Raw genomic sequence first — 12,914 nt, forward strand, 5'->3', positions numbered from 1 at the left:
AGTTTTCAGCGAAATGGACAGAGAAAAAATTTTTGAACGCTTACTTAGGAGCAATCTCGCCGACATATTAACTCCCTTAGTGACTATGACTGGCAGGTGGCCGAGACCGAATAACGCGCGGCGTGATTTTGACCAACTTTCGGCAAATTTTCAGCAACTTGGGCAATACTTAACAACCCTAGGCACTCTAAAGTAATTCCAGAAGACTTTGATTTTCAGTGAAATGGACAAAGGAAATATTTTTAAACGCTTACCTAGAAGGAATCTGGCCGATATATTAACTCCCTTAGTGACTATGACTAGAAAGTGGAACTTGCGCGATATTTTCCAGCCCTACGGACTCTAGACTTATTCGAGAGCACTTTGGTTTTCAGTGAAATGGAGAGACGAAAAATTTTTGAACGCTTACTTAGGAGCAATCTGGCCGATATATTAACTCCTTTAGTGACTATGACTAGAAAGTGGCCATGACTGGCCTACGTGCAGCGTGACTTTGACCAGCTTTAGGCCGACTTCCAGCAACTTGGGCAATATTTTTTAGCGTAACGGACTCTAAAATAATTCCAGAACAGTTTGGTTTTCAGTTAAATGGACAGAGGAAATATTTCTTAACGCTTACTTAGGAGCATTCTGGCCGAAATATTAACTCCATTAGAGACTATGACTAGAAAGTGGCCGAGACCGCGCTACGCGCAGCGTGATTTTGACAAGCTTTGGACTGATTTTGAGGAACTTGGGCGATTTTTCTCAGCCCAGGTGACTCTAAACTAATCCGAGAAGGCTATGGTTTCCAGTGAAACGAACACAGGAAAAAGTTTTGAACGCTTCCTTACCAGCAATCTGGCGGAGATATTAACTCCGTTAGTGACTATGGCTAGAAAGTGGCGGAGACCGCCCTACGTGCAGCGTGATTTTTACCAGCTTTGAGCTGATTTCAAGGAGATTGGGCGATATTTCCCAGCCTTAGAGACTCTACACTAATGCCAGAAGACTCTGGTTTTCAGTGAAATGGCCAGCGGAAACATCTTTTAACGCTTACTTAGGAGCAATCTGGCCGACGTATTAACTCCCCTAGTAACTATGACTAGAAAGTGGGCAAGACCGTCCTACGTGCAGCGTGATTTTGATCAACTTTGGGGCGTTTTAAAGGAACTTGGCCGATATTTCCAAGCTGAGGGCACTCTAAACTAATTCAAGAAGACCTTGGTTTTCAGTTAAATGGAGAGAGGAAACATTTTTTTACGCTTAGTTAGGAGCAATCTGGCCGGCATATTAACTCGTTTAGTGACTATGACTAGAAAGTGGGGGAGACCGGCCTAACCGGAACCTGATTTTGACCGTCTTTGGCATGATTTGCAGGAACTTGGGCGAAATTTCCCAGCCCTAAGGACTCTAAACTAATTCGAGAAGACTTTGGTTTTATGTGAAATGGACAGAGGAAATATTTTTGAACGGTTACTTAGGAGCAATCTGGTCGACATATTAACTCCCTTGGTGACTATGACTAGAAAGTGGGTGAGACCGGTCTACGCAGACTGATTTTGACCAGCTTTGGGCCGAATTCCAGCAACATGGGCGATATTTCCCAGCCCCAAGGACTCTACTCTAATTCGAAAAGACTTTGGTTTTCAGTGAAAAGGACAGAGGAAATATTTTTGAACGCTTACTTAAAAGTATTCTGCCCGACATATTAACTACCGTAGTGACTATGACTAGAAAGTAGCCGAGACCAGCCTACGTGCCGCGTAATTTTCATCAACTTTAGGCCGATTTGCAACAACTTGAGAAATATTCCCCACCTGACAGCACTCTAAACTAATTCAAGAAGACTTTCGTTTTGAGTGAAGGGGACACAGGAAAATTTTTTGAACGCTTACTTAGGAGCAATCTGACCGACACTTTAACTCCCTTAGTGACTATGACTAGAAAGTGCCCGACACCAGCCTGCGCGCAGCGTGATTTTGACCAACTTTGAGCCGATTTCCAGGAACTTGGGCGATATTTCCCAGCGCTAGGGACTCTAAACTAATTCGGGAAGACTTTGGTTTTGAGTGAAGTGAAGAGAAGAAAAATTTTTGAACGCTTACTTAGGAGCAATCTAGCCGACATATCAACTCCCTTAGCGACTATGACTAGAAAGTGGCCGAGACCAGCCTGCGCGCAGCGTGATTTTCACCAGCTTTAGGCCGATTTTCAGCAACTTGGGCGATATTTAACAGTGATAGAGACTCTAAACTAATTGTAGAAGACTTTGGTTTTCAGTGAAATGGACAGAGGAAAATTTTTTGAACGCTTACTTATGCTCAATCTGGGCGACATATTAACTCCCTTAGTGACTATCAATAGAAAGTAGCCGAGACCGGCCAACGCGCAGCGTGATTTTGACCAGCTTTGGGCCAATTTCCAGGAATTTAGACGATATTTGTCAGCCCTAGGGACTCTGAAGTAATTCGAGAACGTTTTGGTCTTCAGTAAAACGAACGGAGGAAAAAATTTTAAACCCTTACTTAGGAGCAATCTGGCCTACATATTAACTCCCTTAGTGACTATGACTAGAAAGTGGCCGAGACCGGCCTACGCGCAGAGCCATTTTGACCAACTTTGGGCCGATTTCCAGCAACTTGGGCGATATTTCCCAGCCCCAAAGACTCTACACTAATTTGAGAAGACTTTGGTTTTCTTTGAAAAGGACAGAGGAAATATATTGCAACGCTTACTTAGGAGTATCCTGGCCGAACATACAATGAAAAAGGTAGCCAGTGTAAAGGGGCCGAGAAAAACAGAACGGAAAGGGCCAACATACTAAATTGAGAACGGTTAATGGCAAAAAAAAAGTCCAAATTTTGGCTTATGCGCATGCCCGAAATTGAAGTTTTGCTCAAGTTTGTACCTAATCCTCAAAAAATCTGTCCTTTTAGTTAAAAAAAAGCTTTTTTAGCAAAACTTAGCCTTATTTAGCGTCATGGCAGCTAAAAAACCTGACTAAACGGTTAAAAACGGTATTTTTTGGCGAAAGTTTGCTATTCAAAGGGTTAACTCCCTTCGTGACTATGCCTGGAAAGTGGCCACGACCGGCCTACTTTCAGCGTGTTTTTGACCAGGTTTGGGCCGATTTCCAGGGACTTGGGCAATATTTTGCAGCCCTAAGGACTCTAAACTAATTCTAAGACGTTGGTTTTCAGTGAAATGGACAGAGGAAAAATTTTTGACCGCTTACTTAGGAGCAATGTGGCAGACATATTAACTCCCTTAGCGACTATGACTAGAAAGTGGCCGAGACCGGCCTACGCAGAGCATGATTTTGACCAGCTTTGGGCCTATTTCCAGCAACTTAGGTGATATTTAACAGCCCTAGGGACACTAAACTAATTCCAAAAGACTTTGGTTTTCAGTGAAATGGAGAGAGGAAACATTTTTAACCGCTTACTTAGGGGCAATCTGCCCGAAATATTAACTCCGCTAGTGACTATGACTAGAAAGTGGCCACGACCGCTCAACGCACAGAATAATTTGAGCAGCTTTGCACGGATTTGCCGGAACTTGGGCGATATATCCCAGCTTAACGGACTCTAAAGTAATTCTAGAAGACGTTGGTTTTATGTGAAATGGACAGAGCAAAACTTTTTGAACGCTCACTTAGGAGCAATCTCGCCGAATTATTAACTCCCTTAGTGACTGACTAGAAAGTGGCCGAGACCCGTCTACGCGCAGACTGCTTTGACCAGCTTTGGGCCGAATTCCAGCAACATGGGCGATATTTCCCAGTCCCAAGGACTCTACTCTAATTCGAAAAGATTTTGGTTTTCAGTGAAAAGGACAGAGGAAATATTTTTGAACGCTTACTTAAGAGTATTCTGGCCGACATATTAACTCCCTTAGTGACTATGAGTAGAAACTGGCGAAGGCGGGTCTGCGCGCTGCCTGATTTTGACCAGCTTTGGACCGATTTCCAGGAACTTGGGCGATATTTCTTAGCCGTAGAGAATCTAAACTAATTCGAAAAGACTTTGGTTTTCAGTGAAATGGACAGAGAAAATAATTTTGAACGCTTAATTAGGAGCAATCTGGCCAAAATATTAACTCCCTTAGTGACTATGACTAGAGAGTGTCTAAGACTGGCCTACGCGCAGCATGATGTTGACCAACTTTGGGCCGATTTCCAAAAACTTCGGCGATATTTCTCAGACTAAGGGAATCTTAACTAATTTGAGAAGGCTATTGCTTTTAGTGAAACGAACAGAAGAAATATTTTTGAACGCTTACTTAGGAGCAATCTGGCCGACATATTAACTCCCCTGGTGACTATGACTAGAAATTGTCCGAGACCAGCCTACGCGCAGCGTCATTTTGACCAGCTTTGGGCCGATTTCCACGAACTTACGCGATATTTTTCAGCCCTAGGGACTCTAAACTAATTCGAGAAGGCTTTGGTTGTTAGTGAAACGAACAGAGGAAAAAGTTTTCAACGCTTAGTTAGGAGAAATCTGGCCGACATATTAACTCCCTTAGTAACTATGATTAAAAAAAGACCGAGACCGCCCTACGCGCAGCGTCATTTTGACCAACTTTGGGCCGATTTCCAGCAACTTGGGCGATATTTCTTAGCCCTAGTGACTCTAAACTAATTCGAGAGGACTTTGGTTTTGAGTGAAATGGACAGAGGAAAAATATTTGAACGCTTACTTAAGAGCAATATGGCCCACATATTAACTTCCCTAGTGACTATGACTAGAAAGTGGCCACGACCGCTCAACGCACAGAGTGATTTTGAGCACCTTTGAGCCGATATCCCAGAACTTGAGCGATGTTTCCCAGCTTAACGGACTCTAAACTAATTGGAGAAGACTTTTCTTTTCAGTGAATTGGACAGAGGAATAATTTTTCAACGCTTACTTAGGAACAATCTGGAAGACATATTAACTCCCTTAGTGACTATGACTAGAAAGTGGCCACGACCGCTCAACGCACAGAGTGATTTTGAGCACCTTTGAGGCGATTTCCCAGAACTTGGGCGATGTTTCCCAGCTTAACGGACTCTAAACTAATTGGAGAAGACTTTGGTTTTCAGTGAAATGGACAGAAGAAAAATTTTTCAACGTTTACTTAGGAACAATCTGGTAGACATATTAACTCCCTTAGTGACTATGACTAGAAAGTGGCCGAGACCGGTCTACGCGCAGACTGATTTTGACCACCTTTGCGCCGATTTCCAGCAACATGGGCGATATTTCCCAGCCCCAAAGACTCTACACTAATTCGAGAAGACTTTGGTTTTCAGTGAAAAGGACAGAGGTAACATTTTTGAACGCTTACTTAGGAGTATTCTGGCCGACATATTAACTACCGTAGTGACTATGACTAGAAAGTAGCCGAGACCAGCCTACGTGCCGCGTAATTTTCATCAACTTTAGGCCGATTTGCAACAACTTGAGAAATATTTTCCACTTGAAAGGATTCTAAACTAACTCCCTTAGTGACTATAACTAATAAGTGGCCGAGACCAGCCTGCGCGCTGCGTGATTTTGACCAGCTTTGAGCCGATTTCCAGCAAATTGGGCGATATTTCCCAGCCCTAGGGACTCTAAACTAGTTTGGGAAGACTTTGGTTTTAAGTGAAGTGAAGAGAAGAAAAATTTTCGAACGCTTACTTAGGAGCAATCTAGCCGACATATCAACTCCCTTAGCCACTATGACAAGAAAGTGGCCGAGACGAGCCTGCGCGCAGGGTGATTTTGACCAGCTTTAGGCCCATTTTCAGCAACTTGGGCGATATTTAACAGTGATAATGAATCTAAACTAATTCTGACGCTTACTTAGGAGCAATCTGGCCGACATATTAACTCCGTTAGTGGCTATGACTAGAAAGTGGTCCCGACCGGCCTATGCGCAGAGTGATTTTGACAGTTTTGGCATTATTTTAAGGAAGTTTGGTGATATTTCCCAGCCTTAGGAAGCCTAAACTAATTCGAGAAGACTTTGGTTTTCTGTGAAATGGATAGAGGAAAAATTTTTGAACGCTCACTTAAGAGCAATCTGGAAGACTTAGTAACTCCCCTAGTAACTATCACTAGAAAGTGGCCGAGACCTGCCTACGTGCAGCGTGATTTTGATTAACTTTAGGCCGATTTGGAGGAACTTGGGCAATATTTCCCAGCCGAAAGGACTCTAAACTAATTCAAGAAGACTTTAGTTTTCAGCGAAATGGACAGAGAAAAAATTTTTCAACGCTTACTTAGGAGCAATCTGGCCGACATATTAACTCCCTTAGTGACTATCACTAGAAAATGGCCGAGACCGCCCTACGTGCAGGGTGATTTTGACCAACTTTCGGCAAATACCCAGCAACTTCGGCAATATTTAACAACCCTAGGGACTCTAAAGTAATTCCAGAAGACTTTGGTTTTCACTGAAATGGACAAAGGAAATATTTTTAAACGCTTACCTAGAAGGAATCTGGCCGATATATTAACTCCCTTAGTGACTATGACTAGAAAGTGGCCATGACTGGCCTATGCGTGGCGTGATTTCGACCAGTTTTAAGCCGATTTCCAGGGAGTTGCGTGATATTTTCCAGCCCTACGGACTCTAGACTTATTCGAGAACACTTTGGTTTTCAGTGAAGTGGAGAGACGAAAAATTTTTGAACGCTTACTTAGAAGCAATCTGGCCGATATATTAACTTTTTTAGTGACTATGACTTCAAAGTGGCCATGACTGGCCTACGTGCAGCGTGACTTAGACCAGCTTTAGGCGGATTCCCAGCAACTTGGGCAATATTTTTTAGCCTAACGGACTCTAAACTAATTCGAGAACAGTTTGGTTTTCAGTTAAATGGACAGAGGAAATATTTTTAAACGCTTACTTAGGAGCAATCTGGCCGAAATATTAACTCCATTAGAGACTATGACTAGAAAGTGGCCGTGACCGCGCTCCGCGTAGCGTGATTTTGACAAGCTTTGGACTGATTTTGAGGAACTTGGGCGATATTTCTCAGCCCAGGTGACTCTAAACTAATCCGAGAAGGCTATGGTTTCCAGTGAAACGAACACAGGAAACAGTTTTGAACCCTTCTTTAGCAGCAATCCGGCCGACATATTAACTCCGTTAGTGACTATGGCTAGAAACTGGCGGAGACCGGCCTACGTGCAGCGTGATTTTTACCAGCTTTGAGCTGATTTCAAGGAGCTTGGGCGATATTTCCCAGCCCTAGAGACTCTACACTAATGCCAGAAGACTCTGGTTTTCAGTGAAATGGCCAGAGGAAATATCTTTTAACGCTTACTTAAGAGCAATCTGGCCGACGTATTAACTCCCCTAGTAACTATGACTAGAAAGTGGGCAAGACCGTCTTACGTGCAGCGTGATTTTGATCAACTTTGTGCCGTTTTAAAGGAACTTGGCCGATATTTGCCAGCTGAAGGGACTTTAAACTAATTCAAGAAGACTTCGGTTTTCAGTTAAATGGAGAGAGGAAACATTTTGTTACGCTTAGTTAGGAGCAATCTGGCCGACATATTAACTCGTTTAGTGACTATGACTAGAAAGTGGGGGAGACCGGGCTCACCGGAGCCTGATTTTGACCGTCTTTGGCCTGATTTCCAGGAACTTGGGCGATATTTCCCAGCCCTAAGGACTCTAAACTAATTCGAGAAGACTTTGGTTTTATGTGAAATGGACAGAGGAAATATTTTTGAACGGTTACTTAGGAGCAATCTGGCCGACATATTAACTCCCTTGGTGACTATGACTAGACAGTGGCCGAGACCCGTCTACGCGCAGACTGCTTTGACCAGCTTTGGGCCGAATTCCAGCAACATGGGCGATATTTCCCAGTCCCAAGGACTCTACTCTAATTCGAAAAGACTTTGGTTTTCAGTGAAAAGGAGAGAGGAAATATTTTTGAACCCTTACTTAAGAGTATTCTGCGCGACATATTAACTCCCTTGGTGACTATGACTAGAAAGTGGCCGAGACCCGTCTACGCGCAGACTGCCTTGACCAGCTTTGGGCCGAGTTCCAGCAACATGGGCGATATTTCCCAGTCCCAAGGACTCTACTCTAATTCGAAAAGACTTTGGTTTTCAGTGAAATGGACAGACAAAATAATTTTGAACGCTTACTTAGGAGCAATCTGGCCAAAATATTAACTCCCTTAGTGACTATGACTAGAGAGTGTCTAACACTGGCCTACGCGCAGCGTGATGTTGACCAACTTTGAGCCGATTTCCAAAAACTTCGGCGATATTTCTCAGCCTAAGGGAATCTAAACTAATTTGAGAAGGCTTTTTGAACGCTTACTTAGGAGTAATCTGGCCGACATATTAACTCCCTTGGTGACTATGACTAGAAATTGTCCGAGACCAGCCTACGCGCAGCGTCATTTTGACCAGCTTTGGGCCGATTTCCACGAACTTACCCGATATTTTTCAGCCCTAGGGACTCTAAATTAATTCGAGAAGGCTTTGGTTGTTAGTGAAACGAACAGAGGAAAAAGTTTTGAACGCTTAGTTAGGAGAAATCTGGCCGACATATTAACTCCCTTAGTAACTATGATTAAAAAAAGGCCGAGACCGCCCTATGCGCAGCGTCATTTTGACCAACTTTGGGCCGATTTCCAGCAACTTGGGCGATATTTCTTAGCCCTAGTGACTCTAAACTAATTCGAGAGGACTTTGGTTTTCAGTGAAATGGACAGCGGAAAAATATTTGAACGCTTACTTAAGAGCAATCTGGCCTACATATTAACTCCCCTAGTGACTATGACTAGAAAGTGGCCACGACCGCTCAACGCACAGAGTGATTTTGAGCACCTTCGAGCCGATATCTCAGAACTTGAGCGATGTTTCCCAGCTTAGGGGACCCTAAACTAATTCGAGAAGACTTTGGTTTTCAGTGAATTGGACAGAGGAATAATTTTTCAACGCTTACTTAGGAACAATCTGGCAGACAAATTAACTCCCTTAGTGACTATGACTGGAAAGTGGCCACGACCGCTCAACGCACAGATTGATTTTGACCAGCTTTGAGGCGATTTCCCAGAACTTGGGCGATGTTTCCCAGCTTAACGGACTCTAAACTAATTCGAGAGGACGTTGGTTTTCAGTGAAATGGACAGAGGAAATATTTTTAAACGCTTACCTAGAAGGAATCTGCCCGATATATTAGCTCCCTTAGTGACTATGACTAGAAAGTGGCCATGACTGGCCTATGCGTGGCGCGATTTCGACCAGTTTTAAGCCGATTTCCAGGGACTTGCGTGATATTTTCCAGCCCTACGGACTCTAGACTTATTCGAGAACACTTTGGTTTTCAGTGAAATGGAGAGACGAAAAATTTTTGAACGCTTACTTAGGAGCAATCTGGCCGACATATTAACTCACCTAGTGATTATGACTAGAAAGTGGCCCAGACCGGCCTACGTCCAGCGTGATTTTGATCAACTTTGGGCCGATTTCCAAAAACTTGGGCAATATTTCCCAGCTGAAAGGACTCTAAACTAATTCTAGAAGACTTTGGTTTTCAGTGAAATGGACAGAGGAAAAATTTTTGAACGTTTACTTAGGAGCAATGTGGCAGACATATTAACCCCCTTAGCGACTATGACTAGAAAGTGGCCGAGACCGGTGTACGCAGAGCATCATTTTGACCAGCTTTGGGCATATTTCCACCCACTTGGGTGATATTTCCCAGCCCTAGTGACTCTAAACTAATTCGAAAAGACTTTGGTTTTCAGCGAAATGGAGAGAGGAAAAATTTTTGAACGCTTACTTAGGGGCAATGTGCCCGAGATATTAACTCAGCTAGTGACTATGACTAGAAAGTGGCCACCACCGGTCAACGGAGAGACTAATTTTGAGCAGCTTTAAGCCCATTTCCCAGAACTTGGGCGATATTTCCCAGCTTAAGGGACTCTAAACTAATTTGAGAAGACTTTGGATTTCAGTGAAATGTACAGAGGAAATATTTTTAAACGCATAATTAGGACCAATCTGGCCAACACATTAACTCCCTTAGTGACTATGACTAGAAAGTGGCCGCGACCGGGCTACGCGCAGGTTGATTTTGACCAGCTATGCACGAATTTTCAGGACCTTGGGCGATATTTCCCAGCCCCAGGAACTTTAAACTAATTCGAGAAGACTTTGGTTTTTAGTGAAATGGACAGAGGATATATTTTTGAACGCTTACTTACGAGCAATCTGGCCGACATATTAACTCCGTTAGTGGCTATGACTAGAAAGTGGTCCCGACCGGCCTATACGCAGGGTGATTTTGACAGTTTTGGCATTATTTTAAGGAAGTTTGGTGATATTTCCCACCCTTAGGAAGCCTAAACTAATTCGAGAAGACTTTGGTTTTCTGTGAAATGGACGGAGGAAAAATTTTTGAACGCTCACTTAAGAGCAATCTGGCAGACTTATTAACTCCCCTAGTAATTATGACTAGAAAGTGGCCAAGACTTGCCTACGTGCAGCGTGATTTTGATTAACTTTAGGCCGATTTGGAGGAACTTGGGCAATATTTTCCAGCCGAAAGGACTCTAAACTAATTCAAGACGATTTTAGTTTTCAGCGAAATGGAGAGAGAAAAAACTTTTGAACACTTACTTAGGAGCAATCTGCCCGACATATTAACTCCGTTAGTGACTATGACTGGAAGGTGGCCGAGACCGAATAACGCGCAGCGTGATTTTGACCAACTTTCGGCAAATTTCCAGCAACCTGGGCAATATTTAACAACGTTAGGGACTCCAAAGTAATTCCAGAAGGCTTTGGTTTTCAGTGAAATAGAGAGACGAAAAATTGTTGAACGCTTACTTAGGAGCAATCTGGCCGACATATTAACTCCTTTAGTGACTATGACTAGAAAGTGGTCATGACTGGCCTACGTGCAGCGTGACTTTGACCAGCTTATGGCCGATTTCCAGCAACTTGGGCAATATTTTTTAGCCTAACGGACTCTAAACTAATTCGAGAACAGTTTGGTTTTTAGTTAAATGGAAAGAGGAAATATTTCTTAACGCTTACTTAGGAGCAATCTGGCCGAAATATTAACTCCATTAGAGACTATGACTAGAAAGTGGCCGAGACCGCGCTACGCATAGCGTGATTTTGACCAGCTTTGGACTGATTTTGAGGAACTGGGGCAATATTTATTAGCCCAGGAGACTCTAAAGAAATCCCAGAAGGCTATGCTTTTTAGTGAAACGAACACAGGAAAAATTTTTGAACGCTTCATTAGCAGCAATCTGGCCGACATATTAACTCCATTAGTGACTATGGCTAGAAAGTGGCTGAGACCGGCCTACGTAAAGAGTGATTCTTACCAGCTTTGAGCTGATTTCAAGGAGCTTGGGCGATATTTCCCAGCCCCAGGAACTTTAAACTAATGCCAGAAGACTTTGGTTTCCAGTGAAATGGACAGAGGAAATATTTTTGAACGCTTACTTAGGAGCAATCTCGCCGACATATGAACTCCGTTAGTGGCTATGACTAGAACGTGGTCCCGACCGGCCTATGCGCAGGTGATTTTGACAGTTTTGGCATTATTTTAAGGAAGTTTGGTGATATTTCCCAGCCTTAGGAAGCCTAAACTTATTCCAGAAGACTTTGGTTTTCTGTGAAATGGACGGAGAAAAATTTTTCAACGCTCACTTAAGAGCAATCTTGCAGACTTATTAACTCCCCTAGTAACTATGACTAGAAAGTGGCCGAGACCTGCCTACAACAGCGTGATTTTGATTAACTTTAGGCCGATTTGGAGGAACTTGGGCAATATTTCCCAGCCGAAAGGACTCTAAACTAATTCAAGAAGACTTTAGTTTTAAGTGAAATGGACAGAGAAAATATTTTTCAACACTTACTTAGGAGCAATCTGGCCGACATATTAACTCCCTTAGTGACTATGACTGGCAGGTGGCCGAGACCGAATAACGCGCAGCGTGATTTTGACCAGCTTTGAGCCGATTCCCACCAACTTGGACGACATTTCCCAGCACTAGGGACTCTAAACTAATTCGGGAAGACTTTGGTTTTAAGTGAAGTGAAGAGAAGAAATATTTTTGAACGCTTACTTAGGAGCAATATAGCCGACATATCAAGTCCGTTAGCGACTATGACAAGAAAGTGGCCATGACTGGCCTATGCGTGGCGTGATTTCGACCAGTTTTAATCCAATTTCCAGGGACTTGCGCGATATTTTCTAGCCCTACGGACTCTAGACTTATTCGAGAACACTTTGGTTTTCAGTGAAATAGAGAGACGAAAAATTTTTGAACGCTTACTTAGAAGCAATCTGACCGATATATTAACTTTTTTAGTGACTATGACTAGAAAGTGGCCATGACTGGCCTACGTGCAGCGTGACTTTGACCAGCTTTAGGCCGACTTCCAGCAACTTGGGCAATATGTTTTAGCCTAACGGACTCTAAACTAATTCGAGAACAGTTTGGTTTTCAGTTAAATGGACAGAGGAAATATTTTTAAACGCTTACTTAGGAGCAATCTGGCCGAAGTATTAACTCCATTAGAGACTATGACTAGAAAGTGGCCGAGACCGCGCTACGCGCAGCGTGATTTTGACAAGCTTTGGACTGATTTTGAGGAACTTGGGCGATATTCCTCAGCCCAGGTGACTCTAAACTAATCCGAGAAGGCTATGGTTTCCAGTGAAACGAACACAGGAAAAGTTTTTGAAGCCTTCCTTAGCAGCAATGTGGCCGACATATTAACTCCGTTAGTGACTATGGCTAGAAAGTGGCCGAGACCGACCTACGTGCAGCGTCATTTTTACCAGCTTTGAGCTGATTTCAAGGAGCTTGGGCGATATTTCCCAGCCCTAGAGACTCTACACTAATGCCAGAAGACTCTGGTTTTTTAGTGACATCGCCAGAGGAAATATCTTTTAACGCTTAC

General features: G+C 43.2%; 1 protein-coding gene across 3 annotated transcripts in view; it reads right to left on the reverse strand.

Moving 5' to 3' along the window:
- Positions 1-12,914, reverse strand: part of LOC145468403 (uncharacterized) — a 64,012-nt gene that overhangs the window by 31,293 nt on the left and 19,805 nt on the right. Inside the window, exon 8 of one of the 3 annotated variants that reach the window (XM_081452099.1) lies at positions 9,103-11,815. The exons of the other annotated variants lie outside the window; for them this stretch is intronic. The gene's annotated coding sequence lies outside the window, so the exon portion shown is untranslated. Of the gene's footprint in view, positions 1-9,102; positions 11,816-12,914 lie in introns of those variants that run through there. 3 annotated transcript variants of the gene reach the window in all.

Source organism: Orbicella franksi, chromosome 14, assembly GCF_964199315.1.
Source record: "Orbicella franksi chromosome 14, jaOrbFran1.1, whole genome shotgun sequence".
Taxonomy (NCBI): domain Eukaryota; kingdom Metazoa; phylum Cnidaria; class Anthozoa; order Scleractinia; family Merulinidae; genus Orbicella; species Orbicella franksi.